This window comes from Cyanistes caeruleus, chromosome 20 (assembly GCF_971803275.1).
Source record: "Cyanistes caeruleus chromosome 20, bCyaCae1.hap1.1, whole genome shotgun sequence".
Taxonomy (NCBI): Eukaryota; Metazoa; Chordata; class Aves; order Passeriformes; family Paridae; genus Cyanistes; species Cyanistes caeruleus.
In genome coordinates this window covers 8,608,236-8,624,677 of record NC_141720.1, presented here as the reverse complement: position 1 = coordinate 8,624,677, position 16,442 = coordinate 8,608,236, and the positions used below count along the sequence as shown (strand labels likewise).

The window sequence follows — 16,442 nt, the reverse complement described above, 5'->3', positions numbered from 1 at the left end:
CCCTCTATCATCTGCTCACTGACTTCCTCCACATCCATAACTCTGCTGCTCAGTCCAGGGAACTGTATCATCATAAAAAACACTGGATTATCTCCATAACAAACACTCCATGGATAGAATCACTCTGGATTTAACCAATACCAACAGCCATCCATTACCTGATTAAACACCAGCAGTGATAACACCATCAAAAGCAGAGCCAGGTGTTTGTGGAGCTCCCCCTTGGCAGAAGCAGTCTGCAGAGCTGCCCACACGCTCTGCACCAGCTCACAGACTCAGGGATCTGATCCCTTCCACTGAGCTGCTCTGTGTTCCCTGGCCCAGACATTTCCCTTGGCTATGGAACAGCCCCAGTTCCTGTGTTTGGAGCAGGGGGCACAGGGGTTCTGTGTCCAGCAGCCCATTCCCCCCTCAGGGGAGGAGGATTCTCCCACAACACACTCAGAACTGGTTTTTTTCTTATTCCCAACCATTCTCTCCCAGCAGGCTGGGGGAGGTAATTCTTCACACCTGGATATGTTTGGCTATGGATTATCATGCTCCTGTCCCAGCAGGGGATGGAAGGAGCTGCCTGGGCCCTGGGCAGGGGCAGGAGCTCCTCAAGGGCTCCCTCAGCACCCTGAGGTGGGAGCTGTGCCAGAGACCAGCAACTTCCAGGGAAACATTTGTTGAGCCTGGGATGGGGAGTTCTACCCCATGCCTAAATAGTAAAGCCAGCATTTAGTTCCTTCATCTCCACACGAAGTATCTCATTTCAATTTAATTTCACAGTTGTAATGGATTTTTCAAAAATATTCAAGAACATATTTACTTTCCAACATCTTATTTCCTTTCACATTTGAAAAAACTTTCTATCTAATCCCTCAAGTCATCCTACAGTCTGAATAATTTCAGGTTTTTAATCAATAGCTGTCAGACTTGTCAAATTACTTTAGGGACCACAAAGCAATTTTTAAACATTCATAAACCCTCGTAGAACAGTTAAGTGCACTGAATTTTAAAAGAAAGAGGAACTGAATAACACTGATCAAATAGGATTATATTCTGGCAAATTATAAATTAGTTTTTTTATGAATCTTCTCACAGCTACTTATCTAGTGTCAGGCTTCTTCTGCTGCAGGAAAAAGTGACTGCTCACCTCTAGAGAAAGAAACCTTTTCTCTCCTGCCTCCAAGCCTCCTTAGCAGGAGCAGGGTGCAACACCTTTTTTGTTGTCCTTTTTAAAAGCAACATCATTACCCGGCCAGCTACCCGGGGGTTCTCCCCATCATCCTGCTGCCCGGCCCAGAGATGGCCAAGCTGCTGCTCCAAAGCTCTGCAAACACATCTTGGCTCCTGGCATCCTTCCCAACACAGTCTTTGCTTCCCAGTGTGCTTCTGGCATGTGCATCTGTCTGACACGTCAGTCTAGAAACGAGGGTCGCCAAAAGTTCTCAATTTATTGGACATCTGTACCAAACCACAGCTTGAGCCTTTTATGGGGCTGATTTTGCACACTGCATTAAAACAAACTCTGAGGTGACTGTGGGAGCCCGTGCTGCTGTTGCCTGTTCTGTGTTTGTTCTGGGAGGGAAGATCAGGAACATCTGAAGAAGTCAAACATGTTTCTCCAGAAATGACTTTACACACCACAGTCCCACGTCACCATTGCCGCGTCTTTCTTAAATTTGAGGGATGTGGCCTGAGTGGGGAGAGAAAAAGGGAGCTTCATAGCTACACTGAGAATGCTGGAAGTGTTCCAGGAAAAAGCACAGCTCAGATCAAAGAGGAGCTGAAGGATGGTGAGAAGAAAGGAACGTTTGGTGAAAGGAACGCCTGGCTGGCCACATTTGGCTGGCCACATGCAAACGAACAAGCCCGAAGCCTCATCCTCCTCCTCCCAGCTGAAGTGACTCCTTTGCTGCCCCAGAACCTCCCCTGACACACCTGCCCTGCTCCTGTCCCCGTGGGAGGCTGTGTCCCTCTGTGGCAGCAGCCCTGTTTCAGTGGGGGAGCCGGGAGCCCCGTCTGGTGCTGGATCCACCACGAGCGTGGGGACATTCCCGTCCCTTGGCTGTGGAGCACAGGATGGGGCAGGACAGGGATTTCCTGGGGAAGAGCTGGTGACAGGAGGGGTCACTGCTCAGAGAGGGCTGAGGGAGCAGGACACAGGCAGGACATGGGGGATGCCGAGGTGCTGGGACTCGCACTCTCTGCTGGTGCTGCTTCACGTCCAGTGTGGAGAGAGCCAAGAACCAGGGCCCAGGCCCCTCTGGAAAGCTTTACCTTTTCCTTGTTTCAGCACTGGCTGTCTCTCTGCCCTTTCCCAGGGCTCCTCACACACAGATTTGTGGCTGGTCAGCTCTGTCAGCCCTGCTCCCACCCCTTGCTGCTGAGTGAGCATTAAATACACATCCCAGCTCCCTGCATCTCCTGCAGATGTCCTTTGCCAGAGATGTGCAATTTTGTCTGCAAAGTCCCTACATACCTAACAATGGCTGCTTTTAACCTCTACACTGGTTTCTGGTTTCCAGAAGGACTCTTGCTGTTGCCATCTCCATCAGCTCAGCACTGACAGGCCCAGGGGAGCCCCATCCTTTTGTGGTGCTGCTGCAGCCGCCTGCCCACAGCTGCTGCCGCCTGCCCGGGCACAACTGCCCTGGAGTTGGAGATCAGCAAACACAGATTTTTGATATCCAGCTGACCTAGTTTTGGCAGTGGTTCTATGTCTAAACCATTGCTCTGGGAGCTGAACCTGTCCCAGCTTTGGGTTCCTGGAGCCCAGATGACCAACATCTGCCTTCAGCTGGAGCCTGGTGCTCACCAACACCACCAGCTCCAGGCGCTGGGAAAGGGCTCTGCAGGAGCTGCAGCGAGTTCAGTTCAGCCAGAAATGTGGGATGTCTGACATTCACAGTTGCTCTGTTTTGTAGTTCAAGTTGAAGACACAAAATTTTTTCTCAATGAGAAAATCTCGGCAAGTTCTGAGGTTTTTGAGGCTTGCTTTGCTTTTCTTAGCGAAATGCTTAGTGGGTCTGTCAAGCTTGACATCACAGACATCAAAAATGTGATATTCTCATTCAGTTTTCTCTATATTTAGCTTGTTTTCCTGTATTTAGCTGATTGCTGTTTGCCCGGTGAAGCACAAACCCAAACCTCAGAGCACTGTGATCAACAATTTGATCTCAAGACCTAAAAAACCAGTAAATAATAATAAATCTAAATAAACAGGAGCAGGACACTGAGCAAATGAGTTCAGTAAACGATGGAACAAACTCTTCCTTTCAACTGAAATGATTAATCTCCCTGAATTACACTTGATAAGGATTCAAGCATGTCATTGCTTTGCATTAGTAATATAATAATAATAATAATAATAATAATAATAATAATAATAATAATAATAATAATAATAATAATAATAATTATTATTATTATTATTATTATTATTATTATTATTATTATTATTATTATTATTATTATTATTATTACATAAAAGTACCTTTTGTTGTGAGATACCCTGATATGGGATTTGTTGAAGAACATTTAATTTCAGTGCTATTTCATTAAATGTAAAAATGAAACTAAGAAATGAAGATAAGAGGCTGTGATTTGTGAGGAGAAAAGTAACTGGGAATAAGAGGTACTTACAGCATCTAAAATGAAATAAAAACCCTAAAAGAAGCACTGAAGAACAAATTCTCAGGTTCAGAGGGAGAAACCTGCCTGGAACCCTCCAGGACAAAAAAATGAGAGAAGCTTTTGACTGAATAAAATACAACCAGACAAGGGAAGAAAGCTCCAGAAATGGAGTAAGAAAGTTGAAACAATTAATCCAAACATGAATTTGAAGTTGTGGTCAGTGTCCTCCATCTGTTTCACCATCCTTGGCTGCGCTCCCTTCCCCAGAGGGCAATGCAGAGGCAGTAGGGAGGGGAGGCAGGGGCTGTCCTTGCCACCACACTGGTGTCCTGTTCCCCCACGCTCCTGGGTCTGCTCTCCTGCAGCCTCACTGCAGCTCCTGCACAAGGTTTGTTCTCCTACAGCTTGTCCTCATCTCTCTTTGTGGAAGCATTTCACAAACTCCATCAGTGCTTCAGGGAGCTGTGTCTTGGTCTGCATGGACCAGGAGCTGGGAATGACTCGGGAACCGGCTGGAATGGTTCAGATCCTCCATGTGGAGGGAGGATCCACATCCCAAGGTGGGTGGGAAGAGAAAAATTATCAAACAGAAAAGCCTGGATCTCTCTGAATACATTGGGTTTCTCTTAAGCCAGGCTGTATCTTCTCTTTCCAGAACATTTCGCTCACACCTGCCAATGCGTTTTTTAACTTTTAAAATAGTTGGTGCAGCTTCCAGAATGTGTCTGCAACGCTTCCAAAAGTGATAGTTTCCCCAGTAAGAAAAAGAAAGCTCTTCCTGAACAAATGCTATCACTAATAACCCTTTATGGTCATGCTGGTCTCCTGTTATCCCCAAAACCCCCAAGAGCCATTCGGTACGTTCCTGCCGGCTTGAGGCTCCTCTTGGAGCCCAGCTGTGGGACTGGCCCTGAATGGAGTCTCAGCCAGCTGGGCTGCTGTGAGCTGTGGTGTCATGGACAGAAACACCCCCTGTTTTCAGATCCCTGAGAGCTTTTCACAGCTGAGTAACTCCAGTCACCAGCCAGGCCACAGCTGTGTCGGGAGGGAAAACGCAGAAACGCCACGCGCCTCGGAAAGTTTCGTGCTTGTCTGTAACAAGATGCTGTGAGCAGAGATCAAAAGCCAATACAGAAAAATTAAGACCCATTTTTAAACTCCAGTGAATTGCTCAATGCAGCACGAAGATTTCTAGTCAGAAAAGTGGGGGAAATGCCACATCAAGTGGTAAAATGTGTGGACAGTCCTGCTGAGGAAAGCATTCTGGCATGGCCTGTGAGTGGAACCAGGACAGGGCTTGAAACTCCAACACCACAGGAGTTATCCTGTATTACACTTCATTCCTCTCATTAAAACAATAATGCAGTTCCATAGAAATACTGGGAAATCGGGCCTTAATAAAAGGTTTATAATTAACACCAACTTCAAGAGCAAAGAGGTCTTGGGAGCCCTTGATAATTCTAGTTGAGGCCTGGACTGATGGTGTGCAGAGGGGGCTCAGGACTCCAAGAGTTTGGTTCTTTTAGGGGATCTTCCCATGGCACAGAGGCGCTCACAGTGACCCATGAGGCTGACAGGACTGGGTAGGGACTGGAGCATCTTTTCCAAACACCTCTTGACCAAGCAGGAGGAAAAAGCAGAGATGGAAAATACCCTGAGGTTATAAGATGATATATTAAAAAAAAAAAAAAAAAAAAAAATCCACTGAGAAATTATTCTGTTGCCATTCTCATTGGTATTTCTGGGAAATTTTCTTTTTATAAATAAAACATATTTTAAAGTAAAATGTCTTGCTTCTAAGTTTTCTGGTGAAACCCAGTGAAGAACACTGCATAATATCTTTGTAGAAAATAAAGCTTAATTATCTAATAGGCCTTGGATCTGTGCTGCAATTGCAGCAATAGGATGGGCACCCTGAGCAACAGGAACTGTGAAAATATAGAAAGTGAACAAAGCCACAGGGATTCACCGTTTCAAACAAAAACTGCTACAGTCATGCAGTCACTCAGCTCTGCCACCTGTGGAATGGAATGTGGTCTGGAGCTGCTGCCTGCTAGAGAGCCTGGAATCACACAGTCCCAGGATGGATTGGGTTGGAAGGGACATTAAAGCTCAATCAATTCCACCCCTGCCATGGCAGGGACACTTTCCTCTATCCCAGGCTGCTCCAAGCCCTGCTCAGCCTGGCCTTGGACACTTGCAGGGATCCAGGGGCAGCCCCAGCTGCTCTGGGCACCCTGTGCCAGGGCCTGCCCACCCTCACAGGGAGAAATTTCTGCTGTGTTTCTGTCTCTTGCTTTGAGCTAATTACTCCTTATCCTGTGACTACACTTCCTGATAAAGAGTCCCTCTCTGATGCTAGGAGAGCTACTACAAGAGTAATTGGAAAATATTATCTATATGTGCTAGACGTTACTGTTCCAAGAGCCTTTTCCTGTAAGCTGCTGGGAGGCCTGGCTGGCTTGATGGCCTTTGGCAAGGTTCTTCTCTGTCCTTTCACTCCTGTTCCCAGCTCAGTATCCCAGAACAAGCAGGAAGGTAATCTTGTTAACAGAGGGAAAATACAGTTCCTGACCCTTGAAGGCAGACAGGCAGAGCCCTGAAACTTTTGATTTATTCTTCTTGCTGATGTTGGTTGCTTAGCTACAAATATTCTTAATGCTCATAAAAGCCTCTCTCCATTAGTCCTCACCGCTAGGTTTTAAGTCCAGCCACAGTTTATTTTTCTTGAAACCTAGGTGATGAAATTTCTTGTTGCTGTTCCATCCGAGATGGAGAATGCCCTGTTCCCTGTCCAGAGCCTGACAACTGCTGTCAGTATGAGCAGAGATGTCACCCTCCAGCACCGAAGATGGGCAACAGAGCCCGGCTCTGATGTAAGAGCACTCATAAAAAAAGGAAATAGAAAGGGGAAAAAAAAAAGAGCCAAGACTGATGAACCAAACTGAGCCTGCAGCTCAAGCAGAGCTGCTGGCAGCTCGTCCTGTGGAGCTCATCCGAGGCTACGCCTTGAAATGTGACGGGTCTGCCCAGCATCTGCTCCCAGGCGACGTGCGCAGCCCGAGGCTCCCGGGGGAAACCAGCCCTGGGCAAATCAGGCTGGATGGGATCAGCTGGGACAAGTCTGGCACAACAAGGGCAAAACATCCCCAACACATGATGCTGTCCCCACAGAGCTCCCTCTCCCCATTGCCTGAGGAGCACGGGGCTGTCACCCACAGCTCTCCCGGGCTGCTGGAAGGTGGGAGCGTTCCTTAACCTGAGCAGCACCAACTCCATCCCACCCTGCGCTGCCCCTGTGTGAGGAACAGGAAAAGGCCATCAACAGGTGATATGAGTCACTGGGAAATGATGGTCTGGTCTCAGGCAGGGAGAAATAAAATTAGTGTGGAAACAATCACCTTGCGGAGCTGCCCAGAACAAAGGAAGTTGGTCCTGGTAGGAACCTGGGGACAATGGTGGCACCAGCTGTGGGGACAGGGCAGGCAACAGAACCCAAAAGTGGGCTTTTTCCTGCCCACTGAAATTAGAGAACAATGAGCAAAACCTCTGTGGTAGGAAAGGGAAGCAGCTTAGCAGGAACACACAGCTCTGGCATCCAAGTGCTTCCAGTAGAGCAGCAGTGTCCAGCTCCTCCCAGCCCAAACTGGAATTCTGTAATCCCAAAATTACTGGATAGGAAGGAACAGACAAGCACAGAGAACTGTGAGCGCTGTCAGATTCTGATGACTAAAAGCTGGAACACTTGAACAGTGAAAAGCACCTTTTAAGCTCGCAGTGCCTTGTGTTTGGTGAGCAGGTAACAGAGGAACACACTGGGAGTCAAGGGTCTCTTTATCAAACTAATTTTTTAACGAACAACCTTGCAATGATGCCAAGAGAGAGCAGAAAGCTCCCAGTCAGCACTGCTCTGCAATCAGCGATTAATTTGTTGCCCGATGCTTTGCTTGCTGCCCATGACAGAGCTCATAAATCCTCATTTTTATTGATGTCCTGGCCGAGGGGGCATGCTGGAAGAGGCTGGCTTGTGCTGCAGGTGTCCTGGGCAATCACCTTGCAGGATATGACAAACTGTTTAGAGGCTTTTGTTAAGGCTTTTAATCATTTTATCAGTCTAATTCTTGTTTTTATTGTCTTTGCAGTAAATTTATGGCAGCAGTTCAATTTGCATCCTGCTCTTTCTGGGAAATGGAGTGTGAGACCCTCCCAGAGCAGCAGGGCAGAGGCTGTCACCTCTCAGTGCCACAGCCCCAGCAAAACACAGAGTGCCTCCAGTGCCACCAGCAAGCTCCCAGTCAGGCCCAATGGAACTGGGGCCATTTTCCCCTCCAGTGAGGATCCTCCACCACAGTGGAGGGGATGACATGAAGAAGAATTGTGCCTGCTTAAAAATCAGACAGAAATTTCCTATATGGTGAAGAGGTGGAAGAAGGAACCAGTGCTGGGGAAGGGAGACTCCATTGGAACAAGTTTTCAGCCATCAATATCTGCTGGACGAGTCTTTAAAAGCATTAAAGTCTGGATCTTAACAAGTCTTAAAATCTGGGTCTCCAGCACCTAAAATTGTGACTGAACAGAGCAATGTCTTTAACATGTTGGTATCCCAGGTGATACAACTCCAAGTTCTTTGAATGTCTCCTCTCAACACAAGTGACAATTGTATCTTATTAAATCTGTCATCAAATTGCAGGTCTCTGAAATGGTGCAAGTCAAAGAGAAGCAAAGCAGGGGGGTGTTTCTGTGCAATACCCAGTGGAGCTGAGGGAGCCTTTTACAGAAGAAAGGTGTTATTTCTGCCAGTTTGAGCAGAAGGAAACTCAGGGAATTACTGAGTGATTTCTCATCCCACTCACTATCTTCCCAGCTTCCCCAGCACACTCCAGGACAGCCTGCTGAGTGGCTGTGCCAGCTCCAGGCACGGCGCTGGGGCTCGGGGATGAGGAGCTCCACGCACAGGGGTCACTGGAGGGAACAGAGGCGTCTCCTGAGGAACTGGGTTCCCCTTTGTCCCCAGCTCTGCCATTCCACCTGCTCCACTCGCATCTCCCTGGGCCAATATTGGCACTAACAAGGCCACAGGAGGCGGCTCAGCCTCACCAGAGGCTCTGTTATGTGCACAAGCCCCACGGTAGCTCTCTTCTCCCGAGCTCCAGTCCTGCCCAGGGACACTTACTGCTAATTGCTGTGCAGTGGGAAGGAGGATGGTGCCAGGAGGTGCAAACAACCCACAAGGTCACACGTGCTGCTGCCCGGGCCTCTCCAAACATCACCCAGACCCAACCCTGCTTCATCAGTGCTGCTCGAAAGGACTGAAGTCATGGCTGAGAATCAAAAGGAAGCAAGGAGAATCCTATCAGCTTACCTCTGAGCATTAACACAACCATTAATTATCACTTGTTCATCAAGCTACAGCTTAATGAGAACCAATAGAGATGGGGCCATGACCTTTCCTCCCCCCCTGCACGCTCCTTTCCTTACACCCATGCTCTGAGCCACCATCCCTGCTCTGCCTAGGGTAGGTGCTCAGTGTCATTGCTGGGACAACTCACCAGATTCACAAATCTGAATGAGGCTTAATGCAAGAATTCCCTGCTTTCATTATATTTAGGCATTCCTAGCTGTAGATATCACAGAATCCCAGAACAGTTTGGGTTGGAAGGGATCTTAAAGTTCATGTTGTTCCCTGCCACTAAACCAAGCTGCTCATATTATTGTAAATATGCTTTGTTTTTAAGCTTTGCTGTGATTATTATTTGCTGCATTTATTGGCCAGTGCATGGCTGTGAAGGCTAAGAGGGATTCCACTGCTGTTTAAGGTACTGCAAGTGATACTGGCCACTCTGCAACTTTTGGGAAAAAGGAGATGGGAGGGAAGAAATGTGTTTGAAACCTAATATGGACACAAGCACTTGCCAGATTTTAATTTGAAATTCTTTCTTTTCAACTATATCCTTTTCCGCTGGGGTCTGCAAAGAGCAGAGCTGGACAATCATACGGGAAGCTGGGAGAGACTAACAATGGAGGAGGAGTAGAGAGGGGAGTGGAACCAGCCTGTCTCCTTGTACTCAAAATGAAACATGATAAAGAAACAAATTGCATAAAGGATGACTAACAAAGGCAGCTTTAAAAATCGTTTCAGGGTTAGTCTTCTCAGGTTCACAGCAGGGACAGCAGGAAAGGACATTCGGTTTCACACATTACGTAAGTTTTAGTCCATCTCCCTTTCAAGTTCTCCGTCTGCTCCTAGCACGTACCCAGCCACCCACTCCCCCCGGGACTGCACACAAACACCCCGACCCCCAGGCACGGCCACCACTTTCTTTGCAATCACACACATCTTTTACAAAGGCTTTGGAAAATCTGTGAATTCTGCCTGGCCCCTCTGCACGCTCCCCATGGATGTGAGGGAATTGCTTGCCTGGTATCCGTGCTCAAATCCACCGGATCCCTTCTGCAAGAGCATCAGGGCCCAGAGCAAACACCTTCCCAGCAAACCGTGTCCCCCCTGATTCCTGATCCTCCTCTCTCCCCGCGAGTGCCGGCTGATGGAATACAGAGGCTGGCTCCAGGAGCAGCTCTCCCGACCCCCACAGGCTGATTCCACAGGAAACAGCACAAACATCTGCAGCACCGAGGTGCCTGACAGAGCTCGGCACAGCTCTGCTCCAGCGCTCCAGCCTTTGGAAATCCGGCACACTGCAAGCTGCCGGAGCCCCAGCAGTCCCCACTGAAACAACGCGCTGGGAAGTCTGTTTTCTCTATATCTGTCCCTTTTGAAAAGGCAGTGTATCAATTAAAAAGCTACTAAAGGTCCAGCTTTTCCAATCTGGATCATCCACCTCCAGAGCAAGCTCACAAAGGTGCGGGGAACACTTTGTCATTGCAGTGCCATTGCACTTTGGCAGATCCTGGTGAAGCACCGAAGAGAAAGGTAAGTGGAAAACTACCAGGCACTTACCCAAGCCTCCACGGGACAGGGAAATAAGACCAGGACAGAAGAATAAGATCAGGACAGAAAAGCAATGCCGAGGTCCCCAGGAAAGTCAGCTGCTCCGGCAGCGGGGCGAGTCCATCCCCCCGGCTCCCTCCCTCGGCCGCCTCTGCCCGCTTTGGATTCAGCTGCTCTGGAAGCGCTCGCAGACTCCCGGACTGCGAAACTTCCTCTGCAGCTGATAGTGGGGTTATGAAAGTAAACTGACTATTGCCCTTTGTCAGGGGAGGAGGGGGCTGGCAAGCTCAGCCCCTTCCCTTCCTTTGTAATTCAAACCCTTCCTCGAGGCTCCGTGTTTTGGAGGAGAGGCATCTGCTCCCAGCCCCTTCCCTGCTGCCGAGGAGCTCACACCGGTCCTGGCGGAGAGCCAGCCTTGCACACTGAGCTCGGAGTTTACATGACAAAGCAGCTCACTCCTAATTAAACTTCATCCAGCATTTTTCTGTCTCATACATAATTAGTGCAGAACAACAAATATAGAGGTAAGAAGGGAGAGTTTGAGCACGGGTTGCTCTGTCTGCACCTCTAATTAATTTTAAGATTTCCTCTTTATTTATGCAGTAACTATGTCACATCACTTCCAAAACATTCCATATCCACCACATCTGTCTGCTGGGGGCACTTGGCCAGGCGCCACTGCCGAGCACTGGGCAGTGGTGGGAGGAGGGATGTGAGGAGGATGGATGGATGTGAGGAGGGATGGAGAAGGGATGGCAGGAGCGATGCTGCTTGTGTCAGATGAGGGCACATTCCCAAACCTTCCCCAGACACAGCGCTGCTCCCGAAGCCTGTCACTGCAGTGTCAACTTCTTTCCATAGGCAACTGCACCAGGATCGAGCAGCTCTGATCTTTATTACTTCCTGAAGGCAGCTAATCTTTAAAGCTCAAACTATAACTGCTGTCAGCTCAGCTCGCAGCCTCCTTCCATTGGTATTTACAAGTTACATTTTAAATGCTGAAGAAGTCCAGGCACATGGGAGTTTGTCCACAAACCAGAGACATGGGAATTAACACACATTCTCCTCAAATCTGCCTGAAATCTAAATTTTTATTATTAGCCATCCCCAGTGCGATAATAAACTACAGTCCCTGACAGCAACACATGGATCTCATCTCCAGTGTAGTCCAATATTACAATAATCCTCAGTGACCTGGTAAACAGGCTCAATCCAACAGATTCCACTTTACCCTGTCAATGAGAAAGTTCTGGTATATGACAGAAATAAAAGAAAAAAACCTGGAATATTTTGTTTAATTTCCCACAATCCCCTATGACTCCCAAATATATGTCTGCATTGTTCTAAGACACAAGGAGCTTCTTTTTTTCTAATTACACTGGTTCAAAGTAATTATTCTTATTTATTCTCCATGTACATGAGCATATCAAAATAGGAATTGACCCAGCATCAAATATTCCCTGATTTAGGAATTATTCCAGCTGCTTGTAACACTGAAGGTCCATGAGAGCCTGGGAGAATGTATCCACATGCAGGCTTATCTCCTCATTTCAGACCATTCATCATTCCTTGCCTGGAAGCAACAGTTAATTTCCAACAACTCAATGTCAGGATGGCAGTTAAATCCTCTTGAGGATTGCCCCAGGAGAAGATTCTGTCCCAGTTCTTCTGCAGCCACTGTAGAGTCAGCCTCTTTTGAAGTCACTCAGTTTGAAAGTGTGATGGAAATAAAGAAAGAGTGAAGATCTGCTGGTGACCATCCCAACTCAAGGAAGGATCATCTCTCCAGAGCCTTCTCTTGGGATTTCAATAGGGACAGAAATTAAGTGTCAGAAGGGACCTTAAAGATCACCCATCTCCATCCCTCCTGCCATGGTCAGGGACACCTCCCACTATTCAGAAAGGAAAAGTACAGCCTGCCAGAAAATGCTGCATGCCATGGAGAGGATTTCCTAGGGTTTATCATTTTCTCTGGATATAGATTTACACAAATCTTCCACAGAGTAGGAGATACTTCCAACTTAGAGTGGAGGAGAAGGACCTGGGCCAACACCAACAGACTGGACCTTTCTGAAAAGGCCACATCACAACCAGACCTGTTCCCCAGACATTCCAAACAACAATCCTGACAAAATCCCCAGGAAGAACTCTCAGAGCACAACAGAGCAGAGTGTTGACATCCCCTTCTCCCCTTTTCTGTCTCCTGCATTTATTTGGATTCAGCTTTACCTCTTCATTTTAAGGACTTTCTCGCCACGTTTTACTGGTGTCGGTGGCCCTTTTAGCAAGGACAATCTGCACTGAACATTTTGGAAAGCAATGATTTAAGAAGCTGCAGGTAGCACAGCAGAGTGGCTGACGAGCCATCTCTGGAAATCAGAAGGTGTCTAAAGAGGGTGTTTACAAGTAGAACGCTGCTAAAAGTCTGCCTTGGTTGCAGATAACAAGGCTGAGACAATGACAGATTTCCTTCCCCTGGCAGCCAAGAGCAGCTCCCCGTGATTGCCTTGCCGTGTTTATCCAGGATGCTGGGAGAGAGCAGGCACCAAATATGCAATTAATTGGCAGTTTGCAAGAGCATATTGCCTAAAGATAAACAGAGTGGGTGATCGTGCCGTATGGAAAATGGCTGAGTGCTGCAGATGTAGTGGTGACCCAGTTTAAAAAAAAAAAAAGAAGTTTTTTTTTTGTTCTCTTGGAAAATAAATGTACTGAAATGAATACTTTTTTCCTTTTTGCATGGTCCCTCTGGCCTTTGAATATTTTGTGTGTGTAAGCCATTCCAGGTTCTTTCTTAATCTGGAAGTACATAGTAAATTATGAATTAGCTGAAAAGTTTTCCTGCTGACATGAGAGGAGCAGGAGGTACTTTGTGACACGGAGTTAATGGCCTTCACTCTTCACACAGGGTATTGTGTGAGCAGGAGACATCACTGCTGGATCTAAGTGGGAATCAGGTGATGTGAAAGGAACAGAACTGCCCAGGACACTGGATGTGGAGATCAGGTCCTGAGGGAGGACAGAAAACATTCTGGTTTTTCACAGAATCACAGAATGGTTTGGGGTGGAAGGGACACCTCCCACAATCCCCGGGCTCCAAGCCCTGTCCAACCTGGCCTTGAGCATTTCCAAGGCTGGGACACCCACAGCTTTATGGAGGATCTGGACCCGGACCAGGGGCTTGGCAAATGGAGAGTGCTGGGAGCGGGAGGGACAGGCTCTGGTTTCCAAATACAGATATTGTCAGACAAAAAGGCACAAAGATGACATGAAACCCAGAGCCAGGGAAGGAAGGAGACATGGGAGAAGACTGAATGCTACTGAGGAGCTCAGGATAGGATACACACTGTGGAAAATACAGAGGCTGGAAAGGGAAGGGGAAAAGCAACCTGAACGTGATGCTGCTCAAGCTGGGAAGCTGGAGAGACAGAAGAAGGGATATCTGTGACACGATCAGGGCAGCAGCACAAAAGCTGAGGATCAAGTGCGAGGCACAAATGCTAAAGAGAGAAGCTCTCACTTTCAGGAGACAGAATTCATTAGGAGGAAAGTCCTCGATGTAAAATTTCAGACCTAATGTTCTGCAGCTCCTGTGCACAGCAGTGGCAGGCAATGAAAATCAGTGCCCTCACAGGACAAAAGGACACTTTCCCCTCTCGTTTTTTATATTCAGTGCTGTAAAACTCAAGCCCAAAGCATGTGACAGATCTCTCACTTCATTTTACTGTGACCACACTGACCTTACCAGCACTGATCAGATCCAACAGGAAAACAAGTCACGACGTGGCAACTTCTTTGCAGGGACAATGCACTGAGATTGTATCTGGCCTGACCAACGTGATGACACCAAAAATACCTTTACAGGAATTCCTGATCCCATGGGGAGATTGTTACAGCAGGCTTGGACTTGTGTTGCTGGATCCTCTCCCAGAACCTGGGCCCAGGCTCTGAGCAGAGTGGATGGGGTGCACTGCAAACTCCACAGGTGAGGACCTTCCTTCTTTCACACCGAGGTGATTCCAGGTGAATTCTTCATGCAGGACTCAGTCCAGATTTCCTTTGCATTTCCCCAAAGGCCAGGCCTCAAGGAGGAATTGGAACACCAACACAGGAGCGTGGTGTTTCAGAAGCATAGCAAAAATTCAGCATCTTTTTAAAAAATCTTTTTCTTTTAGATCAAAGTTTCTGTATTTGGGTACCTAAAATTAGCTAGCAAAATAAGTGACATTTTATTCAGAGATGCAAAATTTCCATTGATTTTAATGGATTCAGCATCCCAGAAAACTAGGCCACTTATTTATGTACCTACATAAGCATTTGAATCCCTAACTTGAAGGAGCCAAGTTTGTAAATGATGACCTTATGTTTTAAAAATCATGAGACAACTCTGCATGCATCAGTCTGTTATTCCCTTTATTTCTGTCAGCAAGGCTCATTCAGAGGTAGATTTAAGCTGTAAAATGTGCCTTTAAAGTTTCCTGCAATAAGGTCTCCTCTATTTAGCAAAACACTTTGGCACAGCTTAATGTCTTCCCGAAGAGAAGCACTTGAGTGAATCAAGGCTAACAGCTTCCTCACAGCCCTCCTTGAGATGAGGAACGAATCTCTGTCTCCCCACAGAAAATTGCTGATCCTGATGGGAATGGATCAGCAGCCTTGAAGACTCTTTCTGCTTCATCACTTTACCCTAGGAACAGACTAACACTGCACAGTGCTTGGGGCTACAAAGCACGGCAAGGTACCAACACTGAAAAAACACTCCACAGGTGTTCCAGGCCAGGCTGGATGGGGCTTGGAGCAACCTGGGACAGTGGAAGGTGTCCCTGCCCAGGCAGGGGGTGGGACTGGATGAGTTTTAAGGTTCCTTCCAACCCAAAGCATTCTGTGATTCCAGGATTCCGCAGGGATGTGTGTTTTGGGCAGGGCCAGGGTGGAGGAAGGGAAAGGGCAGCAAGACGCAGCAAAACCCCAAGCAGGAGGTGTCCCTGGGAAGGGCAGGTGTAAAGCACCATCCCTTTGCTGCTGCAAAACCTCAACCTGTTCCTTATCTTGTAACTTCTGTTAATCCTGTGCCACTGCATGCCCCTCAGTAAATTGCCATGTGGAAAGAGCTGCATAATTTACCTCTGATTGTTTCAAACACTTGGCAGGAAACAATAGATAAAAACTGACAGGACCTTCACAATTAACAATGCAACTTAATGAAGTGAAATACTGCTCAGAGAAATATTGTGACAGGTGTCCATGGATTCAAATAAAAGAAAAGATGTGGTGGGGTAGATTGGGCTCTGCAGTTCTTCAGCCCTGACTGTGAAGAGAAGTCACCAGATCTTCCTTCCCTCCGTCTGAATTGTGTCAGGCTGGTTTGCTTACTGAATGCAACTCTGTGAAAGCACACAAGTTAAAAAATTTCCCATAGAGGAGCTGAAATGAGTTGAGCTCCATTCTGCCCCATTTACACATTCCTGCAGCTGTTTCCAGCAGGAGTTCACCACTGGAATGACACAGACCACGGGAGGGAAGCAACAGGGGAAAACCCTGAACCTGGACAAACACGGGAGCAGGACTGAGCTGCCAGCAGGAGCATTTGTGTGCAGGTATTCACTCGGGGGCTCCTGCCCAGCTCGCTCCTGAAGGCACTGGCAGGATAGGGAACCTCGGGAGGAAGAGTTACTGCCACTGCAGACAGCCACAGGCACTTTCTATTTTCCTTTATCTTACAAATTGCAGCTCAGAGCCTGAATTATTCAGAGCAGACTCCAGCGACAGCTCCTTGGAGCAGGGGGGACCCAGACACAGATGGCAGCTGCAGTTCTCCCCTGTGCAGGTGTGTCCCCATTCCCAGGGGCTTTGGCTGGACAATTAGCACAGT

General features: G+C 47.6%; 1 protein-coding gene and 1 long non-coding RNA gene across 10 annotated transcripts in view; one reads left to right on the top strand and one right to left on the bottom strand.

Annotated features, from left to right (window-relative positions):
* Positions 1-16,442, bottom strand: part of DAB2IP (DAB2 interacting protein) — a 186,364-nt gene that overhangs the window by 57,343 nt on the left and 112,579 nt on the right. Inside the window, exon 1 of one of the 9 annotated variants that reach the window (XM_086858333.1) lies at positions 10,580-10,791. The exons of the other annotated variants lie outside the window; for them this stretch is intronic. The gene's annotated coding sequence lies outside the window, so the exon portion shown is untranslated. Of the gene's footprint in view, positions 1-10,579; positions 10,792-16,442 lie in introns of those variants that run through there. 9 annotated transcript variants of the gene reach the window in all.
* Positions 9,599-14,966, top strand: LOC147649733 (uncharacterized). Its single transcript, XR_015278230.1, has 2 exons — positions 9,599-10,552; positions 12,040-14,966. It is a non-coding gene; the product is annotated as an uncharacterized LOC147649733 (long non-coding RNA).